Below are 17,129 nucleotides of genomic sequence, written 5' to 3'. Positions count from 1 at the left end.
TGCAGCCAGAAACATTTCGAGTTAAGAGGACCCTCCAGTCAGGGCCGTAGTGAGGAGCCTGTGAGATAAGAATGCACCCAAAGCACCTGTCACGGTACTCGCCCACAGTCAGCTTTCAAAAGTGTCACTTCACGTTATTATTCTCACTTTTGTTACACCTCGGGCTTTCTAGCTTTATTAATAGGGTATCGTATCCATAGAGTATCCTAACTCCGATGTCTCGCAGAACAGGCAGGAAATTCCAAACTCCCCTGACTCATGAGGCCTGACAGGGCCCTGCTCTGGGCTCATATGGCCTCAAGACTGAAGGTGAGGGAAAACTTCGCCAAGAGCCTCCCCTGCACGCCATGGTGGAAGGGTTGGAACATACGAGGCTTGAGAGCTAAGTTCAGATCCCAGCATGGCCACTCACTTGCCACATGACCCTAAGCAAGGTTCATCTTGCTGAGCCTCAACTACTTTATCTGTATAATGGGCATGTTGCTGGTGGTGATGGCAGGGAGTCAACCAGCAGGGTTCCAACCCTGGCATCCAAATCTTCATAGGAAAGTAAAGCCTATGTGTCAGATGGAGTGTCAGGAAATTCCTTCTTCCTTCCGCCTGTCCCAGAGGCTGTCACCCAGGGACAAGCATCCACACATTCTCCTGTAGGAGTCTTGTGTCCAGACGTCCACTGTCCAGTAGAGATAAGACATCTGGGCAACTCTCTGATCCGCCCAACTTCTGCTCTCTCTCTCTTTTTTTGTTTTTATTTATTTTGGGTGAGACAGAGACAGCACGAGTGGGGGAGGGGCAGAGAGAGGGGGAGACAGAGAATCCCAAGCAGGCTTCTCACTTACAGTTCGATGCGGGACTCGAACCCACAAAACTGCTAGATCATGACCTGAATTGAAACCAAGAGTCAGATGCTCGACCGACTGAGCCACCCAGGTGCCCCCCGCCCAACCTCTGCTCTCTTATCTGGTTGCAGTAGGGTCATGAGGATAATGTCAAGACCCAACTCCAGAAAATGGGGAGCTCTGCCTGGAAAGGACAGTCCTTGCCGCCCCACAACCCTGCTTTTTCTCTTCCAGGGACCAAGTCTGGTTTGTGTCTGCATCCCAAAGACTATAAACAAATTGTGTTTGGAAAGGAAAATATGCGTATTGCCTTCTTCAAAGCTAAAACCCAGCCCCATCAGAGAAGGCCAGTTTTAAATGTTTTTGTAATGATGACTCTAACTTTAGCTGGTGATTTAGCCCATTCAAAATACTTTTTCATATTAACCCCTCTAATCCCCACTGGACCCTGTAAAATGGGCACCGTTAGTATTCCCAGCTTGCAAATGGTGAAACCAAGGTCCAGAGAGGCTCAGTAAGTTACCTAAAGTCACACAGCGCTTCCTTTTTGCTGTTGTTAATTTTTTTAATGTTTATTCATTTTTGAGAGAGAGACAGAGACAGAGTGCAAGCTGGGGAGGGGCAGAGAGAGAGGTAGGGGGACACAGAATCTGAAGCAGGCTCTAGGCTCCGAGCTTTCAGCCCAGAGTGTGATGCAGGGCTCGAACCCACAAACTGTGAGATCATGACCTGAGCCAAAGTTGGGCGCTTAACCAACTCAGCCACCCAGCTGCCCCCCCATCCCCCCCCCCCCCCCCGCCCCAGCACTTCTTTTGATAGGCTGTAGCGTGGGGATTTAATGCCTTCATAGGACAGACTCACTTCCCCATGTGGTGTGAACAGAGCCTGGACTTTCCTACCTCTACACCTTTATTCATGCTGTTTACCTGCCCTCCCTCTCTCTTCCTTCCAATTTATCCAAATCTGTGATGGGAAGGGACATTACTCGGGGTCCTCTGAGATAGCCAAGGTGGGATGAAATACCCAAGAGATGTATTGGGGAAAGTGAGAAGGGAGACAGAAGAGGCTGGGAGGAAGGAAGGAAGAGAGGGAGGGAAATTGGGTGGTTGTAGACTGCAGTATCATTCTAAGAAAGTTCTGGAAGGCTGACCAAAGTCCCTGTGCTTCCAGAGGAACACTGTGTCTCCTGGGAATGTTTCCTCGGGATCCCTGCCTCCTTCGGTGATTAACTGGGAGCAGCCCCTGGGAAGTGTGGTCTTTGGCTCAGCTGTTAGGATGAATCCATGGTCCATCCGTCAATTAGGCTCCACACAGGAGACATAAGAGGTGATTTCCATGGCTGCTGAGTTGAGTAAGTACATCTGTCATCTAAAAAACAACAAAAAAACATTTTTAAGCTGATTGTATACACTCTAGAGGCATGAATCATATCAGTGCAAGAATGCATTCTTCTATTTACAGACACAGGGGCAGGTTGAGAGGTGGAGGGAGGGGAAGGAGAGACCAAAGCTGCAAAGTTTCTACTGTTCTCATGCTGCTAAAGAGAGGGTAGCAAACTCAAGTCTCCTAGCAAGTATGGTCAATGAATGACCATTGAATGCAGGGCGGGGGTGGGGAGCGGACAGTGGAAACCCCAGAGCACTGCCCCATCCCAAAGGAAGCCGTCTCTACTCAGTTCAGCCAACTATGGCCGTGAAGAACAATGTGCCCGTGTGGCCAGGTCCTCAGATTCAAGAGAAGCCAGAAATGATAGTTCACATTATTTCAAAACACGCTGTAGGTCAACAACACACATCTGCCACCTGATTTGGGCCCTGGAGTTCGGCTATGACAGAGGCCAGTGGCTAAGCCATTTGGGGCATGCAAAACAGCTCTGGAGTTGAGATATTGAACTAAATTGTCCTGTAGTGTTAAAGAAGAATAATGGAGTTTTAGGGGGAAGCCTGAGAGAGAGGAGGTGAAAAAGTCAGGCTGACATGAGGGCGGTCAATACAGAAAATCTGCCAAGTGAAATTCCCCGTGGAATTAGGAGTGGTCAAGCAACCATTGCAATTGGAGACATGTAATACCGAGTATTTATTTGTTTGCTGTGTGGGGCTAAGCAACACTTGTGCACACATTTCCACACACTAACGTGTCACCCCAAGTTGCCCCCAAACGTTCAGGAATAATCTGCTGCAACACACAGGGTGACCCAACTCATCCTGCTTTGTCTAGACTTCCCCGGTTTTCGTGCTGAAAGCGCTGCGTCCCAGGAACTCCCTCAGTCCCGGACAACCAGGTCAGAGTATCAAGGCACATCAGCACACAGCAGTGAGTGAGTGGGTGAGACTGATGGAGATTGGTTGTGAGCTGTGGCAGCCATCTTAGTCCCTGAGGAGAGTCAGTGTCAACGAGGCATACACCTCGTTAGCCACCTTGGAACTGTCCTGTTCTAGATTAGACCATGGCGTCCAATTCTTCAATATTTTATTTATTTATTTATTTATTGTCAACGTTTATTCACTTTTGGAGAGACAGAGAGAGACAGAGCATGAGCGGGGGAGGGGCGGAGAGAGAGGGAGACACAGAATCCGAAGCAGGCTCCAGGCTCTGAGCCATCAGCCCAGAGCCCGACGCGGGGCTCGAACTCACGGACCGTGAGATCATGACCTGAGCCGGAGTCGGACACTCAACCGACTGAGCCACCCGGGCGCCCCCCATGGCGTCCGATTCTTACCCTTCCCCGTATTGGAATCAGACATTCACACCCTTTGCCACACGCCTGCAGTGCCTCTCACCGTGGGCAGAGAATATCTCCCAACCATGATGGTGGACTCGGGGGGGTGATGGGCTTTTACCAGTAGAATGGTGTGCCAGTTCTGAGTACAGATCTCGAGAGCAATCATGCATTTCCACTTGACCTTCTTGGTTTCTGCCATTCGTCATGACATACGGAGCAAAGCTGAACTCAACCTGAAGCCCGAAGCAGGACTGTCCCAGCTGACCAGACCCATGAGTAAGAAAAGCGAAGACGTGCTATTATAAATCATGGAGATTCTGAGGCTATCGTTACCAGCAAAAACAGACTAAACATATGCCTTGTCTCTGAACCTTTCTGAGTCAATTTGGTTAGGTGTCGCTTGTATCGGACACAGGATAGGCTCCTGTTTATGCTTGGAAACTTGGTTTTTCTCATCTGTACAGGGGGGTAGTGACAGGGTCTCCTTCCCAGGGTGGTTGGAAGGAATCGAGAAGAGTATGTCTCTAACACATACAGTAAGTGCTTAATAAAAGGGATGAAGTGTAACACTCGCCAAGTATTTGGCGGGACTGCGTTAGCCTCTTTATCAAGAATTTTGAAGGAAGTAGAAAAGAAGGCCAAGCTGCCCTATTTGGACATTTTCGTACAGGAGTAGGAAAAACATGTCTGGATCCGACGCAGAGGGATGGAGGAAATGACCTGTTTTCTGACATCCAGGCCTTGCTGCTGACTGCCTGTATGATGGGGACATGTCCGTGGGGTAGGAGATTGGAGGTTGTCTAACGCACAAGGTTTTCGGCTGCAATGAAGCTATCCTCCAGGATCCTCCCCGGGGCAGCCAGGATTATGCAGGGAATGTAGTCGGCAAAGCACCCGGAGGCCGGGGGCAGCTACCCGTGGGCAAGCAGGGCTGAGCGGGGCAGCCTTCTGCACAGCTTTCGCAGGCTTGTTCCCAGGCTGGGATATGATGCTCAGGTGTGGACTTGTCCTGCCGTGCCGGCTATCTGCCAGAGGGGGTGGGTGCTGGGGGACAGGGGCCCCAGCAAGCCTCCCCTCCTTCGACTTCCCCAGGACGGGAGTACAGGCAGTGCCATGGCTCCCAACCAGCTGCCTTGGCACTCGGAGTGGAAAAAATGATGCCACCAGACCTCAATCTCCTCCACTGCTTGCAGTCCTGCCTGAGCGCTAGCCTGTCCCAGAGGACAAGGAGAAAACACACCCGTGTCGATCCAATCCCCAGGGCAGACTCCCAACGCTGGTCACCCTGTGGCACCCTGCGAGCCGGGCCACCTCTGTTTTCTCGTGCGGAAACACGGGGACAGCAATCAGAGCTGTTTGGTTATGTCTCAGAGTAGCTGAAGAGAACCCAGTAAGATAACGGGGTAGGAAAAATGACTGCATATGGCAAGAGTTTCCCCTTCGCCTTTTTGGAATTACAGCAAAGCATCAAGGAGAGCTAAAAACAAACAAAAAGAAAACCCAAAAACCCAAGAAACAAAAACGGAAAACAACAACAACAAAAAACAACCTCACAAACTCCACTTTTAGCAAAACCAGGAGAAGGATGTAATCCATAAACTTCACGGGGTGTGTACAATTTTCCAAGGACAGCAGGGCAGAGGATGCAGTGAGCGGGCCCAGTGGCGGCAGATCTCAGAAAGCAACAAACAGCAAAAATGCACTTCCTGGGGGTGAGCACTCGCCCTGAGGCAAAAAGCTTCTCCTTCTTTATCAAAGTGAGCGTAGGACCTGGGGTGACTGGTGTGGGCAGCAGGAGCCCTCTTGGATTTAGAGAAACAAAGTGTAACAAAGACACGGAGAGAAGACGTGTGCAGGAAGCAGCCCGTCTCTCCGGCGGTGAAAGGGAGAACCTTTCAGTCATAAAGCCAGGCGACTCTCCTCCTTCTTCCCCACACCCACAGGAACAGTTAGCGGGTAGGTGACCTGGGACAATCAAGCTCTTCCAATCACAGGTTTCACAAAATGAATGTTAAAGCTGCGATACAAAGACATCGTAATAAAATGCTGCAGAAAAGAGCATAAAAGTCTACCAACAGTTGAAAAATGTCAACCCAGGATGAAAATTGCATCCAATTAATTTTGGCATGAATAAAAAAAAAATTTGAATGAGCAATGACTTCTATGAAGGAAAACAATAAAGGAGAAATGCTTGAAGAGGTCAGCAAGAAGATGGTCCACAGAAGGTAATGATCATGAGCCAGCAGAGCTCGGGAAAGAAATAGAAGGGGGAAAAAAAATCACAGAAAGTAAGACACACTTGGAAGAAACATGAAGGAGAACAGACCTTGTGGAAAATGCAGGAAGGAACAGAGACGATAGCAACAAGGAAAGGGGGATGTGCCTGGGTGGCTCCATCGGTTAAGCATCTGACTCTTGATTTCGGCTCAGGTCAGGATCGTATGATCGTGAGATCGAGTGAGCCATCGAGCCCTGCTTTGGGCTTAAAATTCTCTTTCTCTCCCTCTGCCCCTCTCCCTGGCTCGTGTGTTCTCTCTAAAAAATAGAATAGAATAAAATAAAATGCAAAATAAAAGGATCCTAAGAAACTAATTTTTAAAAATCTTTGAAAATAAGATGCGGGGCACGGGGGATGGGGGGAGAAAAGAAGACTAATAAATAAATCCCCAAAGCTGGTTATTTTGATGATGGCAGAGAGGGGTCATCAACAAGTAAAACGGATAAACCACTGGTTAATATGACCCAGAAAAAAATGGAGACAGTGTAAGTATGTATAATAAGAAACAAGGGGAGAATTAGCCACAGAAAAAGAAAATTAAAAGGATCACAAGGGTCTACTTTGCTCACCTCTCTATAATTTAAATGGAAAATCTGGATGAAAAGAAGAATTCTCCGATAAAATATAATTTACCATATTTGGCTTCAGAACAGAGGAAAAAATAGACCGATTCCCATAGAAATGCTTCTCTCATGAACACACGGACCATATGAAGATCTTATAAAAATTCAGATTCCAGTTCTGGGGTTTTGCCCCAAACCCTCAATTCTGTAAAGTTCCCAGATGCTGCTCCTGCATCAGGAGGAGGGTAAATGTCATGGGAGAAACAGAGAAAGTTGTAGAAGGTCTGTACTCCCCTCACCAAAAAAAAAAAAGAAAGAAAGAAAGAAAGAAAAAGAAAGACTAACTTAGGTAGCCTCACAGGGAAATCCTATGAAACTTTGAAAGAGTAAACCATCCAGGGGTGCCTAGGTGGCTCAGGTCACGAACTCAACAGTTTGTGGGTTTGAGCCCTGCGTAGGGCTCTGTGCTGAGAGCTCAGAGCCTGGAGCCTGTTTCGGATTCTCTGTCTCCCTCTCTCTCTGCCCCTCCCCTGCTCTCTCTCTCTCTCCCTTTCTCTGCCTTGTCCCTACTCACTCTCTGTCTCTCAAAAATAAATAAACATTGAAAAAAAATTTTTTTTAAAGATTAACCATCCAAAAGTATTTAAGTTATTTCAGAGCATAGACAAAGAAAACTTTGAAATTATTTTTATGTAGCAGATTGGAGGTTGATATTGAAGCTTTGGCAGGCACAAAGAAAGTAACAACTTTCACTTGTAACTTTCCATGCAAAAATTCTAAATAACATGTTAGCAAACAGAACCAGAAGCACAATAAATATAATTATAAAAATTATAACATTATAAATATATAAAAATATTATGTATTTCAACATATAAATTATTAAAAATTATAAAAAGTAAATCATAAAAAGTAATACATCTTGGGGTGCCTGGCTGGCTTAGTCAGGGGAGTGCACAACTCTTGATTTGGGGTTGTGAGTTCAAGCCCCACTCTGTACAGATCACTCAACAATAAAATCGAAAAAAAAATAATAATACATCATGACCAAGTGGTTTTTAATCTAGGAATGCAAAGCTTCAGTATTGGGAAATCTGTTAATGTAATTTATGATATGAATACATCTGAGGAGAAAAGCCATGATTCTTTTTAGGCACTAAAAAGACATTTGAGAAAGTTCCAACATCCATTCTTGATGAAAACACACACACGTGCATTCAATAAATAAGAATACATGGGAAAAAAAAGAAAAAGAAAAAAAAATACATGGGTACTCTGTAAACTAGAAATAGATATTGCCTCTTTAACATAATAAAATACATCTGAGTACATCATGCTTATTGGAGAAAACCTAGGGGCATGTGCACCAAAGGACCAAGACAAAAAAATGTCTATTTTCACTACTATAATTTAACACAGAAGTGGATATTTAAGATAACACTTGTTAGTGCCAAATTAGATGGCAAAAGGGATAGAAAGACATAAAAACTGAATGACGGTAAAATTGCAGGTATTATGCGTATGTAACGATTCCGGATGTAGGAAACCCAGGATAATTCGGTAAGGTGTCAAGATACAAAATTAGCGTGCATCAACCAATAGCTTTCCTATATTCAAACAACCGGCAAGTGGAAGATATAATGAAAGAAAAATGTCCACTTCCAATAACAAAATCAATATCAAATAAATGCCTAGGAATACATTTAACAAAAGATGTGTAAGACCTACACGAAGAAAACTTGAAATCACTATTGAAGGACACACACACACACACACAGCCTTGAACAAATGTATTTATTATACATTTCAAATACTTGAACAAAGGTATACCATGATTTTGGATGGGAAGTTCCGTCATTAAAGCAGTGTCCGTGTTCCTTAAATTACTTTCTAAGTTCAATGTTATCACAATAAAAGTACCAACAGCTTCTTAATCAGACAAGCTAATTTAAAAATTAGTAGTACGAAAAAAGAATAAAAACAAGCAAAAATATCCAAGAGATCTCTGGAAGAGAGGAGTAATGAGGGGAGAAGAACTCTATCAGATATCAGACCATATTATAAAGTCTCAACAGTTAAAACACTATGGTACTGGTATATAGCAACAGACAGATTAAACGAACAAAACCCGAAATAGATCCAAATCTGCTTAGGAATTTAGTGTGTGACAAAGCCAATGTGGGAGGTTGTATTTTCTAGAAACAGCCGCAACGATGATTCTGGTCCCACATACTCTTGCCCCTCTCTTGAACCAGGGCAGGCCTTTGTGACTGCCTTAATTGATGAGGTACAGAAACGATGCTATTTAACCCCAGAGACTTTGTCATAAAGGCAATGCAAACTCTGCCTGGCTTTCTCCCTGTATGTGGAGATGCTTGCCTTTGGATGCCAGCCTCTCGGTTGTGAGGAAACCCTGGGCACATGGAGAGGCCTGGGTGGAAAAGAATCAAGGTCCCCGAATCTTTAATCCCAGCTGAGCTCTTAGCCAACAGCCAGCACCAACTTGCCAGCCATGTTTGTGAGTCATCTTGAAAGTGGGTCCTCCAGTTCTTGGTGGACCCAGCCCAGGGGACATTATGTAGAGCACGGTCTTCCCTACAGATCCCTACTCATATTGAAGATCGATTCATGAAATTATTTTTTAAGCTACTTTTGAGATAACTTTTATGCAGCAATAGATAGCCGGAACAGTTAACATCTCAAATCAAGCGGTGAGTTATTCTATAAATGGTGTTGGATCACCGAATAGTTGTCAGGAATAAATTAATGAAAGATGCATGCTTCACACCTACACTAAAATAAATGCAATTGGATCAAAACATTTAACATACTAGGGTAAAACATGAAAGAACATCTTGTTTAAAATTGGAAATAACTTTCTAGCCATAAAAGAAAAAATTGACATATTTGGCCATACAAAAATAAAAAACTGTGTCTGGCCAAAGTTATCATAACAAATTATAAGCTGGGAAAAATATTCACAACAGACAAATCAATATTATATAATGTGTTTTATCATATATAAAGAGCTCCTAGAAATCAATAAGAACAAGACCAATGTTTTGATCACATATTGTTGCATGATAAACCTCCTGAAGGTTTAGTGGCCCTAAATAATGGCCATTTCTTATAACTCAAGATTCTCTGGGTTGGCTTGGTTCAGCTGGATGGTTGGTTTCTCTGCTGGTCTTGCTTGGGGTCTCTTGCACAGTTTCAGTGATGTGGCAGCTGGTTTGCTAGGGTTGGATGGCCTCTGTATGGTCTCTTTCTTCATGTCGTGTCCATTACAAGTGATGTGTAAAAATGAAATTCAACGTGGTGCAGTCTATACTATGAAATGAAAGGAATACGTATGATATGATATGAACTCATTTTCCCAAAAAGAAATAGATAGGCAAACCCATGTAGTTATATCTATTTGCTTCCAGACTTGTTGCATGGACATAACTCTGGGATAAAAGACCATACATGTGTCCAATGGACATCTCTGAGTGAAAGATGAGTATAATTATTATTTTGTCTTTCTCTGTTTTTTACTTTTTCTGCAATGAACTGGTTCTATTAAGGTAATGCAGAAATAATAAAGATTTTTTGAACTGTTTAAAAATTTTTAAAAGTTAGCTTTAGCACTTTATATGTTATAAACTACTATATATTTTTTTATTTTTGTGTTATAATTATTTCTGGGTTTCTCAACTTCGGGCTCTAAATGGGTTGGGAACTGAGACAAGGACACATACATTCAAACGCAGAAGTTTGTCAGGGGTTGATTCTAATCATAACAAAGACCTTAGAAATAATGAGATCTTATAGTTTCCAAACTGCTCCTGGGGGCCTCTGGCTTCTGGAACCTCCACGGAGGGAGGGAGAGTTGGGGCAGCCAGACCGGCCATGACTCTTCAGCCCCACATCCATATGCATTGGTCCATTGGTTTGTTTTACATTCATATAAGATCACATCTAAAAAAAAAAAAATCCACTGCTTTTTTAAAAATTAGAAAGCCTTTGGGCAGCTGTTCAGCCATGCCTGTGGTCCACAGCTCCAAATTCTGATGCAAGGGCCATCATGTAGCCCAAATGTCTATGATTCTGCTTCCATAGAGGTGCTGCAGTGTAAACGCTTGAGCTCCAGAGCCAGACTGAGTGGACTCAAACCCTGGCACCTCCACTAAAAAGCTGTGTGGCCCCAGGCAAGTTTCATAACCTCTCTGTGCCGCATTTCCCCCATGTAGCAAATGGGGAGTGTCCTAGAACCTACATCATAGGGTGATTGGGAGGATGAAAGAGGGTTATGGAAGGAGAAGTTGACCAGCTGGGACTTGGAAAGGGCAGTGACAGGTCAGCTCCAGGGACATGGGAAGTAGGAGCCAGGACTGTGGGGAGCAGGAACCAAGGGGCCAGGTCTTCAGGGCACCAACTGTTCCCCCTCTTAGCATTAATTCCCCTTAGAGGGCTGCTCTTCCAAGAGAGGATCTGATTGGCTGAGTTTGTGTCATGTGACCATCCAGCTGCCCTTGATGGGTAGCCACACAAGACCGGAGGAGTAGGTCCCTGAAGGCAGACTGGAAAGTGGAGTGGGAAGGCAGGATGGCGGGCGGGGATGACCACGTGCCCACATTACAGATGAGGAAAGGGAAGCCCAGAGAGGGATGGGAATCAGCAAGGCCCCAGAGCCCTGGGATGGTGGAGTCCGGGCTCTGAGGAGAGAGACCCTTTGCTCTCTTCCCCCTCCGGGCTCCGGGCTGTCAGGGGAAAAAGGGAGCCTTGTGCTCCTGGCCGGAATGAATGGCTGGCTCCTGGGGATGTGCCTGACCCAGACGAGACCTCTTGGGCACAGGAAACCACCTCAGACCGACCTGTATTCCGGGGCTAGGCCTCCCCAGCTCTGTCCTCCTGCAGTGAACAGACCCCCCTTCAAATCCAGCCTTGCCCCTCAGCTCCAGCCCCATGTTTTTTTAAGAGAAGCAGGGGGTGGGGAGGAAGGCTTATTTTTTCAAGAGGCAAAATACTGCAGGGATCCAACAAAATCTGTCCAGTCTGGAGACAGCCTAAGGACAGCCCTCCTGTAAATCCTGGAACGCTCCTTTGTGCACACAGACACTGAGGCTGTACGACTAGGACTCACACTCCTAGGGTTGCACTATTGCAAATTTCCTCGCTTCGAATTTAGATACGCGAAGAAAATAGCCTTTTATACTTTCCTTACAGGTCATCTAGTGCAATGATTAGGAGTGAGGGATATTATGGAGCCAGAGGACCTGGCTTCAAATCCCAGCTCTGCCACTTACTGTGTGACCTCAGGCAAGTCACTTAACCTCTCTGGGCGGCAGTTTCCTTGGCGGGGGGGGGACACATATAACCAGCATCTGGCATACAGTAAGTGCCACAAAAGTTCTGCTTGGGTTCCTGGCCTGATCTTGTCATGAGCCTTCCTGTGGGAAGAAATACAGAATCTTCAGCCAGGACGATAATGTAAACTGCTTGCTCAGGTAAGGTGGGTTTTACCTGGGTGCTTCAGGGACGAGTGTGGTTGCTCGGTTTCCTTCCCTCCCCTGCTTCTCTCCACGATGGCAGCTGCCGGCACCCCGCCTTGGTCACAGGGAAACTGAGCTCCAAAGAGAAAAGCTGAGGCTCCCAAGTGCCATTTAGTGAGCGTCCCCTCTGCCCTAAGCAGGTGCAGGTGCACGAGGTCCTCAAATCCTCACAGCAGCAGCCCTGTCTCCCTCTTCCCATGGCCTCCTCTGCCATAAGACCATCTACTCTCCCTCTTATGATGATGGATGTGGTGGCATTTAGAGGCCAGCTGGATAATCCAAGTTAATCTCCTCTCGCAATCCTTGACTTAGTCACATCTGCAAAGACCGCTGTATACGGTAACATTCACGGGCGCCAGGAATTGTGGCCTGGTATCTTGGAGGTCCGCTCTGTAGCCCATTACACCAGCTGTGTGGCCTTGGCAAGTGTCTTAACCCCACTGTGCCTCCGTTTCCTTACTGGAAAATGACAGCAACTACCTCAGTGGGCTACTAGGAGGGTGAAATAAAATAATCTCATCAAGTACTTGAAAGGGTGACCAGCACATAATAAGAGCTTTGTTTGTGTTAGCTTCTAATCCACTGGAGAGTCTTTGGCCCTGGCTAAGATTCCCACAAGGACAGTGCCCTCCTCTGTCCTGTTCACCACTGTCTTCCCAGTAGCTGCCACAGAGGCTTGCACATAGTAGGTGCTCAGTAAATATTTAATGCACGCGTGCCACTGGCTGGCTGTGTGCCTTTAGGGAATTAGGAAATTTCCTCTCTGGGCCTCGGTTTCCTCCCTCCTCCATGAAGAGCTGCTGCTGGAGAAAGTACATTTCTCTGTCTGGAAGGGTGTGTCCCGATTAGGGGTGAAAGGCTCCAGGATCAGGGGCCAGCCACAGCTGCTTTCTCTCTGAGTCACCAGATTTCTAGACTTAAGACCAAATGTCTAAATATTATGAGCAAGTCGGTTGGAGATAAGGTGGGGAACCACTGATGTGACCAAAGCAGCTTCAGCCAAGGCGCTGGGGCTGGACTTCCTGGAGGCAACATGACTTAGTGCTTAGCACCTGCCAGGAAAACAGGCTGCTGACCCACAACCAAGCGGGTCGGCTCAGATGCCTGGCTTTGGTGGTTAGAGCCTGCTCTGGCCGTCTTGGCTCCCACGGCCAGCGTTTAGCCAAATTCTCGTGGCTCAGGTGCAGAAACGGAGGCCTCAAAAGAGTGAAGACATGTCCAAAGTCATACCGTGACGGCTGCCAGATGAGGCTAAGACCCAGAAGTCCTAAATCCCAGCCCAGCACCTGCGGGCACCACCCAGGCAAAGGGAGAGGGAAGGCTGAGAGCAGGGCTGCAGCCTGTGCAAATGCCCAGGGGTGACAGGCAGGACACAAACTCAAAACCTAGGGTGAATGAGAAAAAGAGGGCCCAGGGCTTTAGACTCCATTGTGAGGGAAAACAGACTCATTGATGGTTTTAAGAATCTGAGGGTCTTTTTCCAAGTGTGGTGCGTAGACCATCAGCATCAGAATCACCTACAGTGGGGGTGGAGGGGAGATTGTGGTATTGCCGATTCCTGGGTCCACACTAGATGGTTCTCCATTTCAACAGACCAGTCCCCTCCCTGAGGTGACACAGAGATGCTGGGTGCCATTCCAGTGGAAAAATCAGGACTCAGCCAAACTTGGTCTCAAATCCCAGCTCTGCCACTTACTTGTTATGTGACCCCGGGCTGGTTACTACACTGAGCCTCAGTTTGCCCTTCTCTAAAATGGGGACAATCTTAGTATCTGCCACCCCCCCCCCCCCAGTTCTTCCAAGAATTGAGTAACACGATACACATAAAGTGCTCAGATCTAGAACATTTTTAGCACTCAGAAAACACTGGTTATTAGGGATTCGCAGTGGTGGGGGTGTGGAGGAGGTGACAGAGTGGGGCAAACATGGAGGCCAGGAGCCCAGTGAGGAGGTGGCTATGGGAGTCCGGGCAAGAGGCCTGTGGTTAGAATGTGGAAATGGGGAAGGACAGGTACTCACCGCACTGTGAAAGGTACCCCTTGGTGTAGTGCTAGGAGATGGCCTGAGGCTGGAGAGAGAAGGAAGGGGTCAACAGACAGGACGATGATATTTTTTTAATTTTTTTTTTTAACGTTTATTTATTTTTGAGACAGAGAGAGACAGAGCATGCACGGGGCAGGGTCGGGGAGAGAGGGAGACACAGAATCCGAAGCGGGCTCCAGGCTCTGAGCTGCCAGCACAGAGCCCGACGCGGGGCTTGAACTCATGGAACGTGAGATCATGACCTGAGCCGAAGTCGGATGCTTAACTGACTGAGCCCCCCAGGGGCCCCATTATAATATTAACTACACTGGCAGGACTGGGTATTTAGCACGGGCCAGACCCTGTATTAGCTGCTTGGTGAACTTGGCCCTCCCTAGCAACCCTGCCGTGTGGGGATCTCTTTCCCCAAGCGTCCCTCAGCCTCGACACCGGCGATGTCTGTGCTGGATCATTCTCTGCTGTGCAGGCGATTTAGCAGTGTCCCCGGCCTCTACCCACCAGATGCCAATAGCAGCACCCCCCACCTCCAAGTTGTGACAGCCAAAAATGTCTCCAGCCTTTTCCAAATGCTTCCCGGGGGGGCCAAATCACCCTCAGTTGAGAACCACTGACGTTACCTCATTTTACAGGGAGGAAATGAGAGGCTCAAAGAACCAAATCACCTTACGCATTGGCCATCCAGCTAAGTAAGAATCGGCAGATTTCAAACTCAAGTCTGGCTCAGATCCCCGGATGTTAATCTTTGTTGCGAACGAGGCCGGAGCTTTACATGGTGGGCCCGGATGGTCTCTGTGGGAGGAGCTGGGGGCCAGCGGTCTGGTCTGAAGGGGCAGCCTACTAAGGCCGCTGCACTGGCACTGGCCTAGATTGTGTGTTTACCGGGGTGCTTTGGGGAGGGATGGCAGCCACTGTGGGGGAGCCTCCCCACCGAGCCCCCTCTAGGTACCACTGTCGGCTGCCCTGGATTGTGGGGCTGACGGAGGTGGTCGTGGAGGACAGGCAGGCGGGAGCAGGATGATGCTGTTGGGAGAGCTGAGGGGTCAACTGTGCCTGGAACCCCACAGCCAGGAGCCTCCCCAAAACGCTCCCCAAGATCTTTAAGCTGAATATTTATGCTGTGAACTTTGTTGCCTTCCTGCGTGGACCAGACGGAGGCTCAGAGACGGGTCCAGGAGATGTGGGGAGTCAGGATGCAGGGAAACAGGAAAGGTCAAAGCTGGAGATCAGAGGTCAGAGGTCAGGAGAAAGTGTTCCGAGGAGGCCGTCCCCTCAGCTTGAGATCCAGAGCCTTCCAGAGCCAGGCACAGGGCCAACAGTCTCCTCCCACAGGGAGGAGAGGAATTCAAATGTGTTTTTGTTTTCTTAAGAAATGTGGACTAAAATGACATGTTTCTTTTTGCCCAGTCTTGATCTTTTTCAGCACAGGAGGGAGCTGGAGTGAGGGGACAGTTAATTCAAAAGGTCTTGCCCAGAGAAGAAACCACTTTTTTAGACCCCGAAATACTTTGTTTATACAGATGGCTTCTATGAAAGGCCTGACTCTGAGCCCTTAAAGGAGGCGGATTTACACCAAAAGGGCCTCCGGTTGAGTCAGCGTGAGGCCCCAACAGGACAGCCGCGTGGCTCCGCTCCCACCAGACCAGACAGGCCCTGATGGGTTCTTCTCCCCGGCCATGAACAAGGATAAGGCCCTCGAGTTACCAGTTTTACTGCTGGCCTTCAAGTGTCTGAAGTGTCACCTCTAACCTCTGGGCTGGGATGACCCCCAGGCCTGCAGATCTTGGTGGGAGGACTGCATGCAGTGTGACCCGTTTCAGTAGGAAGTGCCTTCATGGGAGAAACAGGTGCCTCTTAGCTGTCACTGCAATGGCGAATGGCACGTCCAGTGCTGTGTGTGTGTGTGTGTGTGTGTGTGTGTGTGTTTCGTGCACGCGCATAGGGCACCTGTGCCTGCATTTTCTTGTCCTCCTTCATAATTCCACCACAGCAAAAGCGTCCAAAGGTGTCCGAGAGATGAAAAACAGAGGGTAACAGCCCTTCAATCCACTCTTCCCTCTTGGGGGATAGTAATGCCTTTCTGGATGTTTCTAGAATGAGACCGGTTTCATCTCCCACGTACATCTAGAACACCTGCGTATCTTATTAAAAAGCAGATTCTGACTCCATAGATCTGGGGCGGGGCCTGAGATTCCGCTTATCCAAGCCACGCCCAGGTCTGGGGATCGCGTCTACAGCAGCCAGGCCTCAGCATGAAGTCACGTGCCTGCCCCTCGACCTTCGCCCGGCCATCTCTCTCTCTGTGAGCCCCTTACCTTCTCCGGAGCGTGCCTGTTCCGTTTACAGACCGAGGGGATGTCTGGGCCAGAAGAATCTTGGAGACAATCCATCTCTGTTCAGACTTCCCTGAAGCTCTAGTGACAAGAGCTAACATCCCTGCTCAACCTGGCTGAAGCAAAATAATTATAATAACAATTACTGTTAATAGCTCATGTAAATGAACGCCCCAAATATTAAAGCAACATTTGTGATCATCAAAAAACAGCAAACAATCTAATGTCAATCAGGAGGGACCAACCAGGAAAACCATTACTGCCTTATATTCTGGAATGCTACGTCGCTGTTAAAAAGGATGGGAAGGTTTGCCTAGGCTAACCTGAAAAATCTCCAACATTCATTAGAAAGACAGAAAAGCACGAACATGATAAAACACATCAAAAAGATCTTTATATTTTCTACAGGCGTACCTTTGTGCGGCTGCACAGACTGAGGCAGGGTTTCTCAGCGTCAGCACTGTTGACATTCGGGGCAGGATCATTCTCCGTTGTTGGGACTGTTCTTCCTTGTAGAATGTGTATCCTCAGCCTCAGCCTCTACCCATTAGGTGCTGGTGGTACCTCTCTCCTGGCTACGACAACAAAAATGTCACCAGATGTTGCCAAATGTGCCCTGGGGACAAAATCGCCCTGTTTTAGAACCACTGGAATAAGATGGAAAGGGACTGTTTTGAAGAGAGAAAATCAGTTACATCTGGGAGGATGGGAAGGACTGGGATGGTGATAGAACGTCTTCATTCATTACTGATTTCATTCATTTATCTATTTCACACATATTTGTTAAGCACCTACTATGTGCCAGGCAGTGTGTTAAGCT

The sequence above is a fragment of the Panthera leo genome, chromosome A3 (assembly GCF_018350215.1).
Source record: "Panthera leo isolate Ple1 chromosome A3, P.leo_Ple1_pat1.1, whole genome shotgun sequence".
Classification (NCBI taxonomy): Eukaryota; Metazoa; Chordata; class Mammalia; order Carnivora; family Felidae; genus Panthera; species Panthera leo.
Note: the sequence above shows the minus strand (reverse complement) of the source record.